This window comes from Asparagus officinalis, chromosome 8 (assembly GCF_001876935.1).
Source record: "Asparagus officinalis chromosome 8, Aspof.V1, whole genome shotgun sequence".
Taxonomy (NCBI): domain Eukaryota; kingdom Viridiplantae; phylum Streptophyta; class Magnoliopsida; order Asparagales; family Asparagaceae; genus Asparagus; species Asparagus officinalis.
Genome location: NC_033801.1, coordinates 88,327,556 through 88,349,878, shown reverse-complemented (window position 1 = coordinate 88,349,878; position 22,323 = coordinate 88,327,556). Strand labels below are relative to the sequence as shown.

General features: G+C 33.6%; 1 long non-coding RNA gene across 3 annotated transcripts in view; it reads left to right on the top strand.

Annotated features, from left to right (window-relative positions):
- LOC109822189 overlaps positions 1,958-22,323 on the top strand; it is a 31,879-nt gene continuing 11,513 nt past the window's right edge. The window contains exons 1-4 of one of the 3 annotated variants that reach the window (XR_002242048.1): positions 1,958-2,129; positions 9,254-9,298; positions 14,430-14,459; positions 14,562-14,602. This is a non-coding gene — a long non-coding RNA (uncharacterized LOC109822189). Of the gene's footprint in view, positions 2,130-9,253; positions 9,299-14,429; positions 14,603-22,323 lie in introns of all 3 variants that reach the window. The other 2 variants (XR_002242049.1, XR_002242047.1) reach the window with 2 other exon arrangements.

The following is a 22,323-nucleotide window of genomic DNA, read 5'->3' as shown; positions in this document are numbered from 1 at the left end:
ATAGACATCATAAACAGGTTTATAACACCTACTATATATTTCAATATAGCAACGAGAGACTATCACACCCTGAAAACTATAGCGAAAATTCATAGATACGGGTTACGGGATAGCAGCGACTCCCACGCACAAGACAAATCCCGCACTTGAGTCAAGCCTGATACTTTATACCAGGTAGATTAACTCAAAACATATACATAAGCCTGCTGAAGATAGTAGGTCAAAACAAACTATACATATATACTTATAATCATTATTTACATTTTATAACCTTACCATTATAATTATTTACAACACAAAATACTCTTTTTTGCTGAACATAACACCACTAGAGTCGAGTTTCCAAATAAGCACTTCTTAACCATGCCCACAACTAAGTTTTGCTGAACATAACACCACTAGAGTCGAGTTTCCAAATAAGCACTTCTTAACCATGCCCACAACTAAGAATTTGGATTATCACATTTCTATCTGTCGAGTTTCCAAATAAGCACTTCTTAACCATGCCCACAACTAAGAATTTGGATTATCACATTTCTATCTTGGATCTGGAATTTTTTTGAAAAACAACGAAGTAAGCTAAAGCTCAGTGAGAACATTTACCACTAGAGATCCTAGATATCTAACAAAATTCAAATAATTCCCAAAAATTAGTGAATCATAAGCTTGGCAAAGTATATCTCGGAAAAATAGTAAAATATGGTCCATGAATAACATACTATTGCTATATTCAAGAAAAAAGTGCAAGTTAAATATATCGCAACATAGTCCAGAATCATGATAACGTATTTCAAAATCAAACACTTTTTGAAAACAAGTAATTACTAAGAAAGGAAATGAATTATTAAATTTGTGAAAAGCCAAAATGAGCCACATCACAAATGCACCTATCTCTGCCATAGGTTGTCGGCCACATCACGAACACCCAAAATGAGCCACATCACAAATGCCAGAAAGCCACATCACAAATACCCATAACAGGCTACATAAATGTGCATTCTAACCATATGTCAGACACAAACACATCACTCTATAGTGGACTTTCTGAGAGTTTGAAAACATTAAGAATTGCTTATTAAATAAATAGCTTATTTTGAAAACACATCATTTGTCAAATTATTTGATTTCAAAACACATCACTTATCAATTTAGCTTATGCCATAATAAAATCATATTATAGCTTATGCCATAATAAAATAGATCATAGCATATTTAACTTTATATATTGAATAAATAGATCAGAGCATATATATAGATTTCCGAGAGTGTGAAATCTAATTTAATTTAATATATTGAATGAAATTAAATCATATTATAGCTTATGCCATAATAAAATAGATCAGAGCATATTTAACTTTATATACAAGAAAAATAATCGAATATTTATTTTCAAGAACAAAATCAAATAAAATTTAGCGCTCATGCAAATTTCATATTATAAAAAAGTACTAGTGAGAAATGAACTCACCTCCAATGAGTACAGCTTCCTCAAAATACTACTTTTCATGGTATCAACCTGAACCTATATATAATATAAATATATAAGACTAATATTAATTTAGGACAAGTACATATTATAAGATAATTAATGCATAGTTTAAAATCAATCATATTCAAGTATACTCAAATAATAATTATCTATAAATAAGGTACATGTTGGCTTTATTGCTAATTTTAGCAATTTACTATAATTTTCTATGATATTATTTTAATATTATTATTAATATATGGCGTAGGTCAGGGGTTCCAATTAATTATTCGAGCTTAATTCCTAATTGAGCTTGGATCTTTTGGATCTGAAAGAAATCAACAAAGCAACAGGGGTCTATAATAATGTTTTTATTTCTTTTTATCTTGTGGACTTATATACAAACTAATAAACTTTTAGGGGTCCCAAAAAAAATTATAATTTTAATTTAGTTTCCCTTTTCTCTCTCTCCTTTATCTCTTTCTTCCCAGTTTCCCCTCTTTTTATTTTGTTACGTTCTTCTTCTTTCTCTCTCTTTTTTTCCTCCTCGGTGGCTGCTCAGCGTGGCCCACGCCTCATACTCCGCCCTCGGGGGGCCTCTCAAGAGTGAGGACTCCCTGTTTGATGAGGGGTTGGTGATGAAGCCCTCGCTAGTAACTAGGTAAGGTCTTTTCTCTGTTTTTCCCAATCAATTCCTTAAGAAATCAAAGAATAAATGCCCCATCAATTTCTAAAAAACAAAGAAGACTAATGAGAAGAAGAATTATACCTTTGGTTGGGTTGAATTTAGGGTGATATTATCTTTTCCCCCCTTTTCCTTTCCCCTAATCTTCTTCCTCTTCTTCTTCTTCTTCTTCTTTTCTTTTCTTTTTCTCTTTTTTCCTCTTTATTCTTCCCCCCTTTCCTCCTCTTTTAAACTATCGGGAGGTGGTGTAAAAAAATTTACGGACATGGTGAGGCGGTGAAAATCACGGACATAGTAAGCCGGTGAGGAATAGTGAGATTTTTTAAAAATATATTTTATCATTTTTTTCTGTTTATTTGGGGTTGTTACACTCTCCCCGCCTAATAAAAAGTTGTCTTTGAAACTTAACATACCTTAATCTTCAAAGAGCTCTAGATATTTCTCTCGTATAGAATCTTCAATTTCCTAAGTAGCTTCTCTTTCTGAATGGTTCTTCCATTGTACTTTCACATATTTGATGGTTCGATGCTTAAGTATTTGTTCTCTAAAATCCACAATGCGCTCAGGTTTCTCCTCATAAGTCAAGTCAGGTTTGAGCTCCACTGGAGATAATTCGATTATCTCATTTGGATCTCGGATGAACTTTCAGAGCATCGATACGTAAAATACGTCATGTTATCCAGATAGAGATGACGATAATGCTAACTTATACGCCATTGGACCAACCCTTTCTAGAATCTCAAAATGACCAACAAATCTTGGGCTTAACTTGCCTTGGATTCCAAAAATTTTCACTCCTCAGGTAGGCGAAACCTTTAAGAAAACATGATCACCCTGAAAATCCAATTCTCTTCTTCTTTGGTCAGTATAACTCTTCTGACGACTTTATGTAGTACGAAGATGTTCCTAAACTAATTGAATTTTATCAATTGCTTGTTGTACCAATTTTGGTCCAAGAATTTTTTTTCTCCAACATCGTCCCAATAGATAGGAGACATGCACTTTCTTTCATAAAAAAGTTCATATGGTGTCATCTGAATACTAGTCTAATAGCTGTTATTATATACAAATTCAGTCAAGGGCATATAATCTTTCCACGATCCTTTCATTTCCAATACACAACATCTCTGCATATCTTCTAGTGTTTGAATTTTCCTTTCTGATTGGTCGTCTGTCTATGGATAGTAACCTGAGCTAAAATTTAGTTTAATCTGTAGAGCTTTATGTACACTTTTTCAATATTCTGATGTGAACCTAGGGTCTCTATCCGAGACTATTGATATGGATACTCCATGCAACCTCACTATCTCATTGATATATAGTTTAGTTAGCTTTTCTAAATAAAAAGTTTATATTGATAGGTAAGAAGTGCACTGACTTAGTCAGTCGGTCAACAATCACCCATATCACATCATTCTTATTTAAGGTCTTGGGAAGACCAGTGATGAAATCCATGGTGATCTTTTCCCATTTCCATATTAGTATATCCAAAATTTAGACTATATCAGCTGGTCTTTGGTATTCAGCCTTTATGTGTTGGCAAGTAAGACATTCCACAACATAAGTAGCAATTTCTTTCTTTATGTTATTCCACCAATAGATTTTCTTTAGGTCTTTATACATTTTTGTTGATCCAGTATGCATAGTATACAAAGAGTGATGTGCCTCTTTTAGAATCTTCTTCTTTATCTCTAGTATATCAGGCACACAAATTTTATTTCCAAACCTCAATGACCCATCTTCATGTATTTTAAATTCCCTTCGAATGATTTCTTCCACATCTTTTTTTATCTTCACTAGTTGAGGGTCCTTCTATTAGTTCGCTTTAATTTCATCTAACAAAGAAGGTTGTATCACCATATTTGTTAATTTAACTCCAATTTGGTGAACTCTAATTTTAATTAAACTACGATCCAACTCCTCCAATATTTTTCATTGAGAAGTAATTAAATATGTTAGATTTCATGAATTCTTGCGACTTAAGGCATCAACAACAACATTTGCCTTGCCGAGGTGATAATTAATGGTAATGTCATAATCTTTTAAAAGCTCCAACAAATCTTCTTTGTTGCAAGTTTATCTCCTTTCGAGTAAATATATATTTCAAATTCTTGTGGTCAGTATATATTTTACAATGTATGCTATATAAATAATGTCTCCAAATCTTGAGAGCAAACACTACTATCGCAAATTTCAGGTCATGAGTGGGATAGTTCTGCTCATAAGGCTTTAACTGCCTTGAAGCATATTCTTTGACTTTTCCAATTTGCATAAGAACACATCCCAGTCCTCTTCTAGAGACATCACTGTAGATAGCAAAGCCTATATCACCAGTGCAGGTATTGGGGCAGACACTAATCTACTTTTTAACTCTTGAAAGCTTTTCTCACATTCAGCTGACCAGATGAATTTAACCCCTTTCTAGGTAAGACGAGTCAGTGGCGAGGCAATATAAGAAAATCCTTCTACAAATTTCTTATAGTATCTAGCCATACTAAGGAAACTACGAATCTCTGTTATGTTAGTTGGTCTGTCCCAATTAATTATAGATTTTATCTTTTTAAGGTCTACAGAAATCCCTTCCTTAGAGATTACATGTCCAATGAACGTTACTTTCTGCAACCAAAACTCACATTTTTTAATTTTGCATTTAATTTTTCTCTCTTTAATGTTTGCAGTACACATCTCAGGTGTTCTTCATGCTCTTCTTTGCTTCCTGATTAATTTTTCTCTCTTTAATGTTTGCAGTACACATCTCAGGTGTTCTTCATGCTCTTCTTTGCTTCCTGAGTAAATCAGGATATCATCAATAAATACGTACACATCTCAGGTGTTCTTCATGCTCTTCTTTGCTTCCTGAGTAAATCAGGATATCATCAATAAATACCACAACAAACCTATCTAAGAAGGGTTTAAACACCCTATTCATAAGCTCCATAAATGCGACAGGTGCATTTGTGAGCCCGGATGGTAATACTAGAAATTCATAATGACCATAGCAGGTTCGAAATGTAGTTTTTGGCATATCTTCTGGTTAATCTTTAGCTGATAATAACCAGAACGGAGATAAATCTTCGAAAATACTTGAGCTCCTTGTAGTTGATCAAATAGATCATCAATCCTTAGTAGATACTTGTTCCGAATGGTTACCTTATTCAATTCACAGAAGTCAATACACAGTCTCATACTACCATCTTTCTTCTTCACAAATAATACTAGCGAACCCCAAGGTGACACACTAAGTCGAATGAAGCCTTTATCTAATAGTTCTTGCAATTGCACCTTGAGCTCCCTCAACTCAGCTGGTGCCATACGATAGCGAACCTTAGAAATAGCCGGGTATTAAGTCAATTAAAAATTCAATCTCCCTATCTGGAGAAATTCCCGGGCAACCGGTACCTCTTCTAGGCTTGATTTTCCTTCATTGTTAATTTTAACCGAAGCTAAATAACCCATACATCCACTTCTCATCCCTAATATGATATCAAAATCATGTATTTCCAGTATTACTAATTCCACGGGAAGCTCCTTGTCGAGAATATTAATTTTTCCCTTACAACTCTGATCTGATACTAATATACTATCCCCAGGTGTACTAACAAATAATTCTTGTTGTAAGGTGTCACAGGGTAATTTGTTTCTCTTAACAAACTATACAACAATTAAAGAGTGCGACACACTAGAATCAAAAAGTACTCGAGCATGAAGCGATGCAGAAGTTATCATACATGTCATCACATTTTTGTCTGCTTCAGCTTCCTTCTTAGTGAAGGAATATACTTGAGCTTTGGCTTGAGGTTGCCTGTTCCCACTGTTGGACTGGCCGGTCGTTAAGGTATTCTGATCCATTTATATTCTTGGGCAATTTGCAATTTTATAATCTTTTTGCCCATATTTGAGACAGGCTCCAGTACTTCTCCAACAGTTCTTCACTTCATGGCTGAGTATATGACAAATATCATATTTCATAACCTTTTGGTTCTAAAGCTGCTCCTCTCTACGCCTTACATTCTGTTTCTTATTCCTCCAATTTTTATTTCTCCCACTGCGATTATCTTAACAAGTTTTCTTTCTTGGATATGAGCTACTCACCTCATTCTTTGATTTCACATCTATCTTATTTTTCTCAATTAACAATGCCTTCTTTAATACTTCTCCATACGTCGGGAGTCCAAATGCATTGACCGTCTTCCTGATGTCCGATCGAAGGCCTTCTTTAAAGTGACAAGTTCTATCCTTTTCCTTCCCCCAGCAAGTGAATAGCAAATTTTGACAGATAAGTGAACTTCTCCTCATATTCCACTACTGTCTTATCACCTTGCTCTAATTTTCAAAATTTTTGTTCTTTTTTGCTTGCGGGTTATTGAGGGAAAATACTTTTCATAAAAAATCTTTTTGAATTCATTCCATGATATCTTATACGCATTTTCTCCCAACGTCCTAACTTGCATTTGTCACAATCCATAAGCACGATCTTTTGACATGTAGACTGCATAATCAAACTTTTTCTCTTCAGGACATTTCATATATGTGAAGACTTTTCCCATTTTAATGATCTAATGTTTGGCAACCATCTGATCAGTAGTTCCCTCAAAACTGGACGGGGATAATTTCTTGAATTCACTCATCCCGCTCTTTAATTTTGATTGTTCATTGCTCTGGCCATTCATCTGGTTGCGGTCAATTTGATCTTGTTGTCTGGTGACTATAGATGCTATTGCTTGCAGTAATCCTATTAATGTGTTGTTGTCTAAATGGCTCCCAGAGGTTGATGCATGAGTCACTCTAGATCTCATTAGCTTACTTATTGTTTGGTTGAGATCGTTATCTTTGTACGGAGGGGTTTGGTCATTATTCACAGCCATATCTCCCTATAATAATAAAATGTTGGAATCAACTATTGTACAAAAGACAAGTTATAGGATAGTCACATATACACAAGTCAAGATATTATGATTTCAAGCATTGTTCATCAACATAGCACAATCAGTAATTACAAGCTAAAAGTATATTATTAATATTTAACCTTTTAGTTCATACACATATACAAGTATATGGGTTTACGTATGTGCATGTTTTCCTACCAAAAAGTTCTATACACACCAAAAGAGTCATACACATAGTTCATACACATACACAATACAAGTCCCACGCATGAGTCAAGCTTGATACTTCATACCACGTAGCTTAACTCAAAACAAATACATAAGCCTACTAAAGATAGGAGCTCAAAACAAATTATACATATATATAATCGTTATTTACATTTCACAACCTTACAATTATAATTATTTACAACACAAAACACTATTTTTGTTGAACAAAACACCACTGGAGTCGAGTTTCCAAATAAGCACTTCTTAACCATGCCCACAACTAAGAATTTGGATTATCACATTTCTATTTTGGATTTGGAAAAAAAAAATTGAAAAACAACGGAGTGAGCTAAAACTTAATGAGAACATTTCCCACTAGAGATCCTAAATATCTAACAAATTTCTAATAATTCCCAAAAATAGTGAGTCATAAGCTTGGCACAGGATATTTCAAAAAATAGTAAAATATGATCCAAGAATAACATACTATTGCTATATTCAATAAAGAAAGTGCAAGTTAAATATATTGCAACGTAGTCCAGAATCATGGTAATGTATTCCAAAACCAAACTCTTTTTGAAAACAAGTAAATTACTACGAAAGGAAATGAACTATTAGTACCTGAATCGATCCCATCCATTCATGATCCAGATCTGATTATTCGACTATAAAATGATGTAAAATAAATGGTTGTTTATTTATATTAGTCCCCTGAACCTATCCCATCCATTCATGATCCAGATCCGATGATTCGACTCTTCATTCAGTTCCAAAATAGTAGATTGGAATCTTCATTCAGTTGCAAAATTGTAGATGAATCCTTGACTTTTGATCCTTCTCCAATACTCATAGCATTTGTTTCCTGCAGATGCTCAGGCAGCTATGGCCTGCACTTCCGTAACCAAATCACCTCCACAAGTTATAGGCACCCTATCACCATTCACATTTTCTCGATTCTTGAAGCCAGGACAGTGTCACTCCCGGACGTTTTTCCCTCATTACTTAATAAAAGAATGATGTTCCACCGGGGAATTTCCCCCATTGCTCAAAAAATAAAAATAAAATAAAATGAACTTAAAATACTGAATATAGCAATATTACTTGTGAATCACCCATAAACTGAAAAGGATTTAGGTCAGTTCATTGATGAGGAAAGTTCTAATCTTTAATTTTTGTTAAATGATTGGACAGAAAGAATATAACATAAATTGATAGTAATTCATTTTTTTTTGTACAATACATTTGTGGACTTAACCACATAAGCACTTCTGTATTAATACTAACAGACTGCAATTGACGCTCAGGCATTGACCATAGAGAAATTATGTGACTGAAACACTGAAGAGGTTATGTATTACGAATAGATACATACTACAGTGTGATAAAATCAGCTAGAAGCTTAGAACAACCTCATATGTTAAGCAATTTTATGTGTAGTGTTAAGCATGATGTATTATGATGGTGCAGGTTATATTTAATCATATGTTAGACATATCAAATATTGTCCCATATTTCATCTCTACCTCTAACAAACACATTACATGTGCTTTGCTCTAGAACCTTTAGTATTGTTTTATAAATAGTAATAATCAGCTAACACAGTTCATGTTGTTTTTGCTCTCATGATTGACTTTTTAATAACCAAAATTACACAATATTTAAGATTAAGCTGATATTAATAAAGTATGGGATAATGGACTGCAAGATATTTGACGCTGAACGACAATATGCCCTATAATAATAATAAAACCAAGGAAACTTATTTTTTATTCCCTAAGGTTCTATATTAAATATTATAGCTGTAATATTGTCTTTTTAGCTTTTGGAACCTTGGGGGTATTTACTAACAAAGATTCTTGTTATAGTTTAGTTATTTATTCACGTTGACCTTTGCTGTACTGGATAGCTTCTTTTGCTCTGAATGCAACCTTCAAGAGCACGCATCTATATAATTGAGCCCATGTATGGTTGTACTAACTTTATATTTTCAATATTTTTTTTCAGAATGAAAGATTAAGAACAAGCAACAACTACAGCAAGGAAAACAAGGTACATTTCCTTTTCAAAAGTAATGCTTTTTATAGTTCATATAGTAATTATAACATTAGTTTTATTAGTGTTCAATTACTATGTTAACTTAATTGAATTTAACTACATTATGAAATTTTCCATTGTGTCAATTATTAAAATTACATAATAAATGAATTCATAACATTTAAAATTTAAAATTTAAATTTATTAGATGTATATACTAGATTAATATGAAAAATAAATTAACATTCAATTCTTGTGCAATTCAAATAATATTCTCACAAGTTTGCATCAAAAATTATTGGAAAAATCAAATGGAATCAAATGAAGGTTAGCCGAAGAAATTTAATTTTTCTAATGCATCCTCAAGATAATTAATAACAAATAATTCTAATATATTCATATACATCTATCAACAGCATCAAAGAAAATCAAAAGAAAAAATACTATAATGCGCTAACTACTAAGGAAAGAGAAGCTTATATTGGAAGGGTGTGTCAAAATAAGAGAATAAAGAGGATTATGGATAATAGTCAAAATGCAGAAGAGCAGTCAATGAAAAAAAGTGTAAGTTGGCTAGAATGAGCATCTAATTACCAAGTTGAATGCAACGGTGAGCTTTGATAAGTTTAAAAATATAATAATTTAAGTTTTTACAATATATAAAATTAACTAATAACATTTTACAATCATATAGGAACAAATATATCAAGGCCGTCCTGTTCAGAACTACACAAGCTCGGAAAGATAGCAAGTTGCATCCATTATGGAGCAATGAAATTTGAATATGAGAGTCCATCTTTTTGCTGCAATAATGGAGAAACAACACTTGTAGAACCTCATATTCCAGATGAATTATATAACTTGCTAACATCGGATTGTAGTGAGGGTGTTGAGTTTAGGAGAAACATTAGAGCATACAATAGTGTTTTCTCATTCACTTCATTTGGGGTAGCAATTGATAAAAATTTGGCATCTTCAAGGCATGGAATATACACTTTTAGAGCATAAGGTCAGATCTATCATAGTTTGCCTAGATTGATACCATAAAATGATAGACCACGCTTCTTCTAGTTATATTTTTATGACACATATAATGAATTGTAAAATAGGATGAATTTTGTACAAGAAGGGAAATTAGCAGAAAACACAATGAATACTTTAATGAAAATCCTAGAAGACAAACCTTATGAAAAAATTCTACAGAGGGTTAAAGATGTATCAACATTGAGAGAGTTACAAATATGTATATCTAAGAACACTAACCTTGACCAAAGGATTTATAACTCTCCAACAGCAGAGCAAGTGGAAACAATTTGGATAGAAGGAAACAATCCAAATGAACAGTTAAATAGAGAGATTATAATACAAGAGAACTCTGGACAAATACATCAGGTCAAACATTATTATAGTTCCTACGATCCTCTACAATATCTGATTTTATTTCCAAATGGTGAGAGTGGATGACAACAGTTTATCTACAAAGGTCGGAACGAAAGAATACAACTAAATATGATCGAAGAAGGTCAGACATTGGATTTAGCTAGACAGCTTAATGAGGAGGAATCACAAGGTAAAACCAACGCCAAATTTTAATCTTGTAAGTAAAATATATCATATCCTATCAATTTTTTAATTTTTTTTACAAAATAACAGATATCGAAAGACAAGGAGGGCAATATGTTTCTTGTAGGGAGTATTATTGCTACATGCTTCAGATTCAGAATCCAATAAAATCAATTCTGCTACTTGCTGGATGACTATTTCAACAATTTGTTGTGGACATGTATGTGAAGTTAGAGACAACACAACTTGATTTATTTAGAAAGCAATAGTCAAATATAAGAGTATAATTGTATCAAGGAATTGTTGATAGTGTTACTGCTGGGGAAACACATGGTGATCAAGTTGGACATAGAGTAATTTTACCACCATCTTCTATAGGAGGACCAAGAGATATGAGGCGTCGTTATATGGACGCTATGGCTCTTGTTCAAAGATACGATAAACTGGATCTCTTCATTACAATAACATGTAATCCAGATTGGGATGAAATAAGAAATGAACTTCTAAATGGACAAACAACACATGATAGACCGGATCATTCTTCAAGAATTTTTAGAGGGAAAATAGAAGAACTTAAAGACCAGCTATTTAAGGAAGAAGTGTTTGTTAAAGTAGCTGCTCGTGTCTATGTTATTAAATTTCACAAGAGGGGACTTCCACATGCTCATATATTATTAATTTTGAAATATGAATATAAGCTAATGAGCCCAAATCATTTTGATAAATTTATGTTGTCTGAATTACTAGATCAATCACTATTTCCAATGTTGCATGACAATGTGGTACATCATTTGGTTCATGACCCTTGTGGATCGTTGAGGAAAACAAGTCCATGCAAGGTTTACGAAAAATGTAAACATCACTACCCACGCCCCTTTTGTTCAAAAATAAATTTAGGGGGTGATGGTTATCCAATATATAAGCAAAGGAATGATGGTAATAAAATTTTAGTACGTAACACAATTTTAGACAATCAATGGATTGTTCCATACAACCCTTACCTATTAAGTAGGTATAATTGTTATGTCAGTGTTGAAGTATGCTCTGGACTTAAAACTATTAAATATCTTTATAAATATATATACAAAGGACATGACAAAGCAGCTGTGTGCATTGCATCAAATGAAGAAAAAAAATCCAGTAGATGAGATCGAACAATACCAAGATGCGAGATGGGTATCAGCATAAGAAGCAATTTGGTGGATTTTTGAATTTAAGATGAATGATACGCAACCCTCTGTCATTATCCTCCAGTTACATCTTCCAAATAAGCAAAATGTTTATTATTGGAATAATGAAGATCTTCGAAATATTATGACATGGGAGCACACAACTAAGATAATGCTTACAGAATTCTTTAGAAAATGTGCATCAGATCAAAAAGCAAGGATGTTGATGTACAAAGAATTTCTTGAATATTATGTGTGGGTAGTAGGAAAGAAATGTTGGAATGAGAGGAAAAAAAGGGTCATAATTGGATGGATAAATTCAGCAAATCCTATAGAGGGGGAGAGATATTATTTAAGGCTATTATTGAATCATGTTAAAGGTTCTACTTCTTGGGATGACCTACTTATTATTGATGGATTACTTGTGAGGACCTTTAAAGAGTCTGCATAGAAAAGAGGACTCATAGAATCTGACGATAGTATAGTCGAATGCTTGGATGAAGCTGTAAATTTCAAGATGCCATACGCATTAAGAAGATTATTTGCAACTATTCTGGTTTATTGTCAACCATCAAATCTTAGATTATTATGGGAGAGATATAGAACAGCAATGTCTAAAGATTTTGTTTAGAAATCTATAGCGATAGATATAGAACAAATTGCATGGGCATTAGAGGGAGTTAATTATTTCCTGGAGAGCATGGGGAAGACAATACAAGATTTTGATTTACCTAGGTTTAAAGAAAATAAAATAGGTGATCCATCACGCAATCTACGAATCATACATGATGAGATAGATGTTGAAGTATGTCAGGAAGATATAGATGGTAAGTATAAATTAAATGAAGATCAAAGGAAAGCTTTTGAAATAATAATGGACAGAGTTAATATGAATAAGGGAGGAGTTTTTTTCATAGATGGTCCCGAAGGGACGGGAAAAACATTTGTGTACATAACTATACTTGCCAATGTTAGATCAAAAGGAATAATTGCAATAGCAACTGCAACTTCAGGAGTAGCAGCATCTTTACTGCCTGGTGGGTGCAGATCACATTCACGGTTTAAGATACCTATTAATACTACTGAGACAATAATTTTCAATATATCTAAACAGGAAGGTACTGCACATTTGATTAGAAAAGCAGCACTAATTATTTGGGATGAAGCACCAATGGCAAAACGAGTAGCGATTGATAGTGTAGATCGTACAATGCAAGACCTATTGAGTATAGAAGAATTGTTTGTTGGTAAAGTCGTCATTTTTGGAGGAGATTTTAGTCGTGTTGCCCGTTATTCCAAGAGGAACAAGAAGCCAAACAGTTAATACCAGCTTAGTAAAATCTTATTTGTGGGAGAAGATGGAAAAGATAGCCTTAAAAATAAACATGCGAGCAAAAAATGATGAAGAATTCAGTAAATTCTTGTTGCGCGTTGGAAATGGAACAGAAAAACAACTAAAGATGAACTAATTAGACTTTCTAAAAGTATTGTGATTAAAGATAGCAAAAATGGACAATCAGAAGTTGAATTGTTAAACCAAGTATTTCCATCAAGTGAACAAAACGCAAATTCAGCTGAATATATGACAAAACAAGCTATTCTTGCAACAAAGAATGAATATGTAGATGAACTCAATGACAAGCTTTTGGAAAAATTTCCTGGTGATGAGTTTATTTTCCATAGTTTTGACAAGGCTGTTGATGATCCAAACAACTACTACCAAGAAGAATTTTTAAACAAGTTGATGCCTAATGGTCTTCCGCCACACAAGCTAAAGCTGAAGCAGAACTGCCTGATAATGTTGCTTAGAAATATTGACTCATCAAATGGACTTTGCAACGAAACTAAAATGGTTTGCAAAGAATTTGATAAGAATGTTATTAAAGCAGAAATAACAAAAAGTCATCATTCGGTTCAAGAAGTCATGATTCCAAGGATACCCTTATCACCGGCTGAAAAAGAAAATTACCCTTTCAAATTTCAATAAAAACAATTTCCTATAAGGTTATGCTTCGCAATGACAATAAACAAAGCACATGGGGCAAACAATTCGCACAGTGGGTATTTACTTACCACAACATGTTTTTTCGCATGGACAATTATATGTCGCTTTATCTCGTGATATATCAACAAACACTACAAGAGTGCTGGTTAAAGGCGAAAGAAAAAAAAGAAAGGATATACATACACCAAAAATATCATCTACAAAGAACTATCCAGAGAAAGGTAAGGAAAAATATTTAAATGATTAACTTATTTATTGTAAATGTCTATGAAAAAAATATCAAAATTAAATATAATTATTTTATAGGAATTAATATTGCAATAAGAAGATGGTGAAAAAAATTAATATCTTTATTATAATTTAAAAAAAATACTTCATTTCCTATTTCTAATATTTACTCTGCTTACAGCGAAGATGTCTGCTGAAAGACAATGTAAAGGTGAAAACAGCTTCATTAAGGATTTGAAGTTATATCAAGAATCTTTTTCAATCAAAGTACTTATACTGAAAGTGTCCTTGGATCAATTCTCATCTTCAAAAGGCTCAGGTCAGGTTCAAAAGCTTATTGTGATTGACGAAGAGGTAAGTACAACTCTTCAAAAGAAATATTTAATGTTACATTTGAATTTCATTACATTTATACATAACTAGTAATTTATTTTAATGTTTAAGTAACAACAAATAAATACAGGGAACGAAGATTCAAGCCATACTATTCAATGCTATAATTAAAATATTTGAATAATACATCAATCTCAATAGTACTATTATCATCAAGAATGGTATAGTGAGGCCTATAAATAGGAAATATGCATCGGTAAATCCAAATTTTGAGCTTGCTTTTGGACAAAACACAAAGATCAAAATATCTGAAAATGAAATCAATATTGGTACTCTACCTTTTTTATTCAAACGATTTGAAGAGGTGACGAAGACAAATAATGAAAATATATTTTCGGTATGCTAAATTTTTAATATCAATAACATAGCATTTGTAATACAAAACTAAAATTTTAAGCACTAAAATTTTAATGTTTATATAAATGTATTAGGATTCATCACTTCAATGAGACCGTTGTACACAACAAATACATCAGTTAGATGGGAGATCATAATAATGAATGAAGAGTAAGTATTTTTGAAGATGAATTATATTTTCACTAACAAAAAATAAAATACTAACATATCCATTTAACAATTTGTTGTAATTGACACATGATGGATCCATTGGTATTAACATTATGGGGAGAGCATGCAGAGAAAGAAGGTCAAATATTCGAAGACAAGAAAAACCAAAAACCAATTATAGCAATAATTAATGTTATTGCAAATAGATATATGAGTAAGACTTTTCGATTTAATTGTTCTCAAAAATTTATATAACCAAAGAGTAACCATATAATGAAAACAAGAGTTACGTAAATTTCATAAAGCCTGCAACAATATTTTTGTAAGCCCCAGACATTACTAAAGCACACGCTCTTAAAGAATGGTAATACTTATGAAAATAAAAGCCTTCCTAATATAATTTTAAAAAAAAAGAATACATGTCTTAAATATAGGATGACGGGAATGGGGAAAATTATGAGAAAATGATGCAAAAGACCCATCAAAGCTAATGAGAATGTCTAAGAATGTTATGCTTGGTGATATCATCACATCATCTATAGCTACAAAATATGTATTTTATTATATTGGTTGAGATATTAACAAGTTAAATAATAAGAAATTATGAATTTATAGTCTGACTGCTATTTTTTAGAATGTTTATTGCTACTTTAAAGTGGAGATAGCAACAATAATCAATCCAGAATCACCTTGTTACACTACATGCAAGAGTTGTCAAAGAAAGGTTTTTATTGAAGACAACATAGCTAACTGCAACAATTACAATTCAGAAAATGCGGAATGGGAAATAAAGTTTCAAATTTTAATTATTAAAAAATTAAAAATAACATTAAATTTTCACATCAAGGTACCTTATGCGATTAGAAGTTAAAGGTCATATCAACAATACATATGTTACTCTTTTCGATGAAGCTCAGTTTCTAATTGGTTGTTCTCCTGAAGAATATGTAGATTCATTTGATGAAGAAGGAAAGGTAATAAAACATTTATTAAATATATAAAAGCTTTTTTCCAAAAAATTAGTAAATTAGTAAAAATTACCATAAATATAATGCAAGAACTGTTGGACCCTAGAGGGGGGGTGATTAGGGTCAAGAGGCTCTAATTATGCAATAAAAATTAAGACAAGCAAAACACAATATACTAATGCAATCAAAGTAAGAGAGATAGGGTTAGGAATCGTTATCCTTTGACGCGCGATGTGTTAACGAGGTTCGGTCCGCTGACCTACGTCCCCGCTCTCCACTCTCGAGGAGAAATCCATTACACACCCGGTTTGGAAGCCGGAACTTCGTCTACACAACGATTCCCTCTCAATCTATCACTACACAGTTGATCTCAACAGATCCCACACCCTCACAGTTGATCTACACAAGATCACACTCACACAGCAATAGAAATAGTGCAAGACTCTCTCTTTACAAGTCCCTATGGCAAAGAGAAAGAGTACTGAAGCTGGGAAGTGAACACACACAAAAACAGAGAGAAAACACAGAAACCAGACTTTGAAAATTTTTCTCAGGAAGACAGCGTCTCTCTGGTTTTTTGCAGAAGTTAGGGCAACTGGGAAGAAGAAGAAGTCTGGGTTTAAATAGAAGAGATTAATCATTTTAAAATCACAACCCAATCTTCCCAATTAAGAAAATAATCTCCTATTCAGACTATTGCCACAGACTGTGCCAAACACAGTTAAGTGAAAGCACAGTAAACAAGGAAAACGACCGTTTGAAAAAGTCTCGGTTGACCGACTAAACTTTCGGTCGACCGCCAGAACATTCGGTCGACCGAAATGATGAATTAGGTCGACCGACCGAAAATCCGGTCGACCGCGAGCAGCTTTGAAAACACAGAAGAAAAGCAGAGACTTCATCGGTCGACCGGTGCGGTCGACCGATAGAAAAATCAAGATTTCGGTCGACCGACGACCTCTCTGGAGCCCAGTGACGAATGACCTTAAGTGCGGTCGACCGGTGCGGTCGACCGCATTCTGATATGCTCCAGAAAAGTGTTTTGACTCAAACTAATTGACTCAAACAGAAATATTTAGAAAATATTTATTTGACCTCTGAAAATTATGAAACTTTATAAAAAGTTTTTAATACTAAAAACAAACTGTTTAAAAAAAGTATTTTGCAGATAGGTCCTCATACTTGTGAAAAATAGTATTTTGTGAAAAACGCTTAAAAGCTTAAGTATGATAAACGTGTGTGTGAGTCCCAATAGCTTCAAGTGAATTCAATAACTCTTTGCCTACATTCTAATACTAGAGAGAGAATAAAAACTAGCTAATATCCTCACATAGAATGCAATTCTTGAGTCTTGATATAGCTTGAGTTTGGATGAAGCTTTTATATGAATTTGTTGTTCTTGAAATAACATTGCTTCATTACTATGCCTCCTCCTCCTTTGGATATCATCGTTGTAGCGTATATTCCATCCAATCCTCCATGAATGACACTAACAAGCTTGATAAATGAATTTACTACATTTGCACTCAATAAGCCATTAGTACCGTTAATGGTGGTTGTAAAACATCATCAAAACATAAGGGCTAACAATCTCCCCCTTTTTGATGATGACAACCAACCATTATAAGAGAAAAAAATAAAATAGCTTATAGATAGGTGCTCCCCCTATCTATGAGCTCCCCCTAAATATATGCAACAAATGAGGAGATTTCTCTCCCCCTTTGTCACCATCAAAAATGGGGAAAGAAATGCAAACAACCAAAAGAAGCAAGCAATTTAGAACTATCACATATTGCATAAGCCCAAGCCATTTCTTATGCGACAGAAATCATCCTCTCCAAGAGGCTTAGTAAATATATCCGCTAATTGAGATTTTTTGTCAACAAAGACTAGGGATACATCTTGTCTCTCTACATGATCGCGTAAGAAATGATGGCGCACATCAATATGCTTGGTTCTAGAATGCAAAACCGAATTTTTGGAAATACTTATAGCACTTGTGTTATCACACATCAATATGCTTGGTTCTAGAATGCAAAACCGAATTTTTGGAAATACTTATAGCACTTGTGTTATCACAAAATATTTTAATATTTTGAAAACTCAAATCATAGTCAACTAGGCTTTGTTTCATCCATAAAACTTGAGCACAACATAAGTCGGCGGCAATGTATTCCGCTTCCGTAGTGGACAATACAACATAATTTTGTTTCTTGGAAGCCCAAGAAACAAGTGAATTTCCTAAAAATTGGCATGTTCCACTAGTACTCTTGCGATCTACCTTACATCTGGCAAAGTCGGCATCACAAAAACCATATAAATCAAAAGAGGTGCTTCTTGGATAAAATAAACCAAGATTAAAAGTTCCATTAACATATTTAATGATCCTTTTAACCGCAATTAAATGAGATGCTTTAGGAGAAGCTTGTCGGGTCTACTAGCGGTTAGATAAAGAAGACTACCTATCATACATCGGTATAGTTTTTGGTCCACATCTTCACCACTCTCATCCGTATCAAGCTTAATACTAGTACTCATGGGAGTAGGTGCATGCTTAGAATTCTCCAAATTGAATTTTTTAACCAATTCCTTCGCATACTGGCTTTGTAAAATGAAGATCCCATCCTTAGTTTGCTTGATTTGGAGCCCGAGAAAGAATGTAAGCTCTCCCATCATACTCATCTCAAAGTGATCCTGCATAACTTTAGAAAATTCCTTGCACAAGGATTCATTAGTAGCACCGAAAATGATGTCATCCACATATATTTGAACTAAAATGAAATCATTTTTTCTTTTTCTCACAAAAAGAGTGTTATCAATTGATCCTTTTGAAAAACCATTTTCAATAAGAAAACTAGAGAGGCGAGCATACCAAGCCCTAGGAGCTTGTTTCAACCCATATAAAGCTTTTTGTACCCGGTAAACATGATTAGGAAAAGCATGATCTATAAAACCGGGGGGTTGCTCAACATACACTTCCTCTTCAATAAAACCATTTAAGAAGGCACTTTTGACATCCATTTGAAATAATTTGAAATTTTTAAAACTAGCAAATGCCAAAAACATCCTAATAGATTCCAACCTTGCAACCGGTGCAAAGGTTTCATCATAGTCTATGCCCTCCTCTTGATTGTATCCTTGGGCAACCAAACGAGCTTTATTTCTAGTTACAATGCCATGTTCATCAAGTTTGTTTCTAAAAACCCATTTTGTACCAATAACACTAGCATTGTTAGGTCTAGGAACTAACTTCCAAACATCATTTCTTTGAAAATTGTTTAGTTCTTCATGCATAGCCAAAACCCAAAATTCATCATTTAAAGCATCATTAATCTTTTTAGGTTCTAGTTGAGATAGAAATGCAACATTACCACATTCACTCAAAGCTTTTGAGCGAGTAACAACTCCTTTTGAAGGGCTCCCAATAATTTGTTCCTTTGGATGATTTGATGCGAATTTCCAAGTTTTAGGAAGTTCAACTTGTTCATGATCATTGGAACTATCCACATCCTTTTGAGCTTCTATAGAGGGAGTATCATTTATTTGTAAGAAGTCCAATCCTCCTTCAACATCATCATCATCATCTTTCCTAGGTAAAACAACTTGACAACCAACATTAGTCTCATCAAAAGTAACGTTTATAGATTCTTCAACAACGAGACTTCGTTTATTGAAGACCCTATAAGCCTTACTTCGAGATGCATAACCCAAGAAAATACCAATATCAGTTTTGGAATCAAATTTATCATGGTGATCTTTTGTATTTAAAATAAAACATTTGCAACCAAAGATACGAAAATAACCAATAAAAGGAGTTTTTCCATAAAAAAGTTCATAAGGAGTTTTCTTAAGCTTTGGTCTAATCAAAACACGATTTAAAACATGACAAGCCGTATTAACGGCTTTCGCCCAAAAATATTTTGGCAAGTCAAATGAATTTAGCATAGTGCGTGCCATCTCTTGTATGATGCGATTTTTCCGTTCAACAACACCATTTTGTTGTGGTGTTCTAGGAGCGAAAAACATATGAGTTATACCATGATGAGCACAAAAATCATAGAAAAATTTATTTTAAAATTCACCACCATGATCACTTCTTATTTTAACAACTTTCAAATCCTTTTCATTTTCAATTCTTTTAACATGATTTGCAAATTCTTCAAAACAATCATTTTTCTTTGCAAGAAAAATTGTCCATGTAAAACGAGAAAAATCATCGATAATCACAAATACATAGTGTTTGCCTCCAAGAGAGGTAACACGCATAGGACCAAACAAATCAAGATGAAGTAATTACAAAGGTTTAGAAGTCGATACCTCATTGATGGATTTGAAAGAAGATTTTGTTTGTTTACTTTTGGCACAATCCTCACATATGGTATCTTTGATGAAGTGCAAGCTAGGTTATCCTTTTACAAGACTTCTCTTAGACAATTTTGATATTAACTCCATATTTGCATGTCCAAGTCTCTTGTGCCAAATCCAAGGATTTTCATCAATTGCCGCAAGACACTTCACATCTTGATTCACTAATTCATTCATCTCAAAAATGTATACATTAGACTTGCGATTAGCAATAAAAACAATTTTAATTTTGAGATTAGCTCCATATTTGCATGTCCAAGTCTCTTGTGCCAAATCCAAGGATTTTCATCAATTGCCGCAAGACACTTTACATCTTGATTCACTAACTCATTCATCTCAAAAATGTAAACATTAGACTTGCGATTTGCAATGAAAACAATTTTTCCATCCATACTAATGATGCATTTGTCCGGTTTAAAAGAAATATCAAAACCTTTATCACTCAATTGACTAATACTAAGAAGATTATGATTTAAACCACTTACTAAATAAACATCTTCTATTATGGGTGAGGGTTTCTTACCAATGGAGCCAATACCAACGATTTTGCCTTTCTCACCTCCACCGAAGGAGACATTGCCTCCTTCAATCCTTGATAGGGTTGCAAATAACTCTTTGTTGCCCGTCATATGATGTGAGCAACCACTATCAAGGTACCACATCTCCTTACGTCGTTGCCGCGACGTTCCCTACAAAAGAAGAAGATGAAGGTGTAGTAGCTTTAGGTACCCATGTCTTGGGTCCTTGGTGGTTAGTAGTCTTGGTACCTTTGGGTACCCATATCAAACCATAAAAATCTTCATTGTCTTTGATTCTACAATGAGTAGAAATATGTCCATGTCTCATACAATATGTGCACACAAAATTTCTTTTGTATGCATGAGAGTGAGAGCCATAAAACTTATTTCTACCATGATGATAATTAGCAAAAACATGAGTGGGTCTAGTCCTACAACCCTCAATTTCTAATTTTTCAATCTTTGATCTTAGTTGCTTATTCTCGAAATCGAGATCTCCTAGCAATTCATCTTTAAGAGCAAGAGAGGTTGTTAGTTGTTCTAGCTTAATATCACAAGAGGCATGTAATTTTTTGAAAGAAGAGTATTCCTTAGACATTCTTTTAAATTCAAAATTCAACTCTTCTAAAGCCATAGCTATATCACATTGCATATAGAAAGATTCACTTTCGGCCTCGGATATTACCTCATGTTCATTTGCCATGAAACAAACATTTGGGTCATGAAGAGCAAGTTTGGCTCCTTCTTCATCACTATTCGAGTCACTTGGTTCGGATTCTTCCCATCCGGCATACATGGCCTTCTTCTTCTTGTACTTCATGTACTTTTCTTTGAGCTTGGGGCAATCTTTAGCGATGTGACCCGGTTCATTGCACTCAAAACATTTACCTACACGAGAGGAAAACTTGTTGTTAGATCGAGGGTTAAATTTCTTGTTCATTTTTATGAGTCTAGAGATTCTTCTAGAGAGATGAGCCACTTCTCTAGAAAAATCGACTTCACTATCCGATGACGAAGACGAGTTGTCACTAGCTCCTTTGAGAGCTATGGTCTTCAACTTTGGTGACGGCTCCTCAACTTCACGTGATGGTACTTCCTCCTTCTCCTTCCCCTTGAGCTTCTTCTCACGCACTTTGAGCTTTCCGATGAGGCTATCGAGAGCTAAGGTAGTGAGGTCATGAGCTTCCTCAATGGCCATAGCTTTGGGCTCCCATGCCGGAGTCAAGGAGCGAAGTATCTTGTAGTTCATCTCTTGAATAGACAAGTGTTATCAAGACCATGTAATTCATTGATGATATTAGTAAAATGAGAAAACATAGCATCA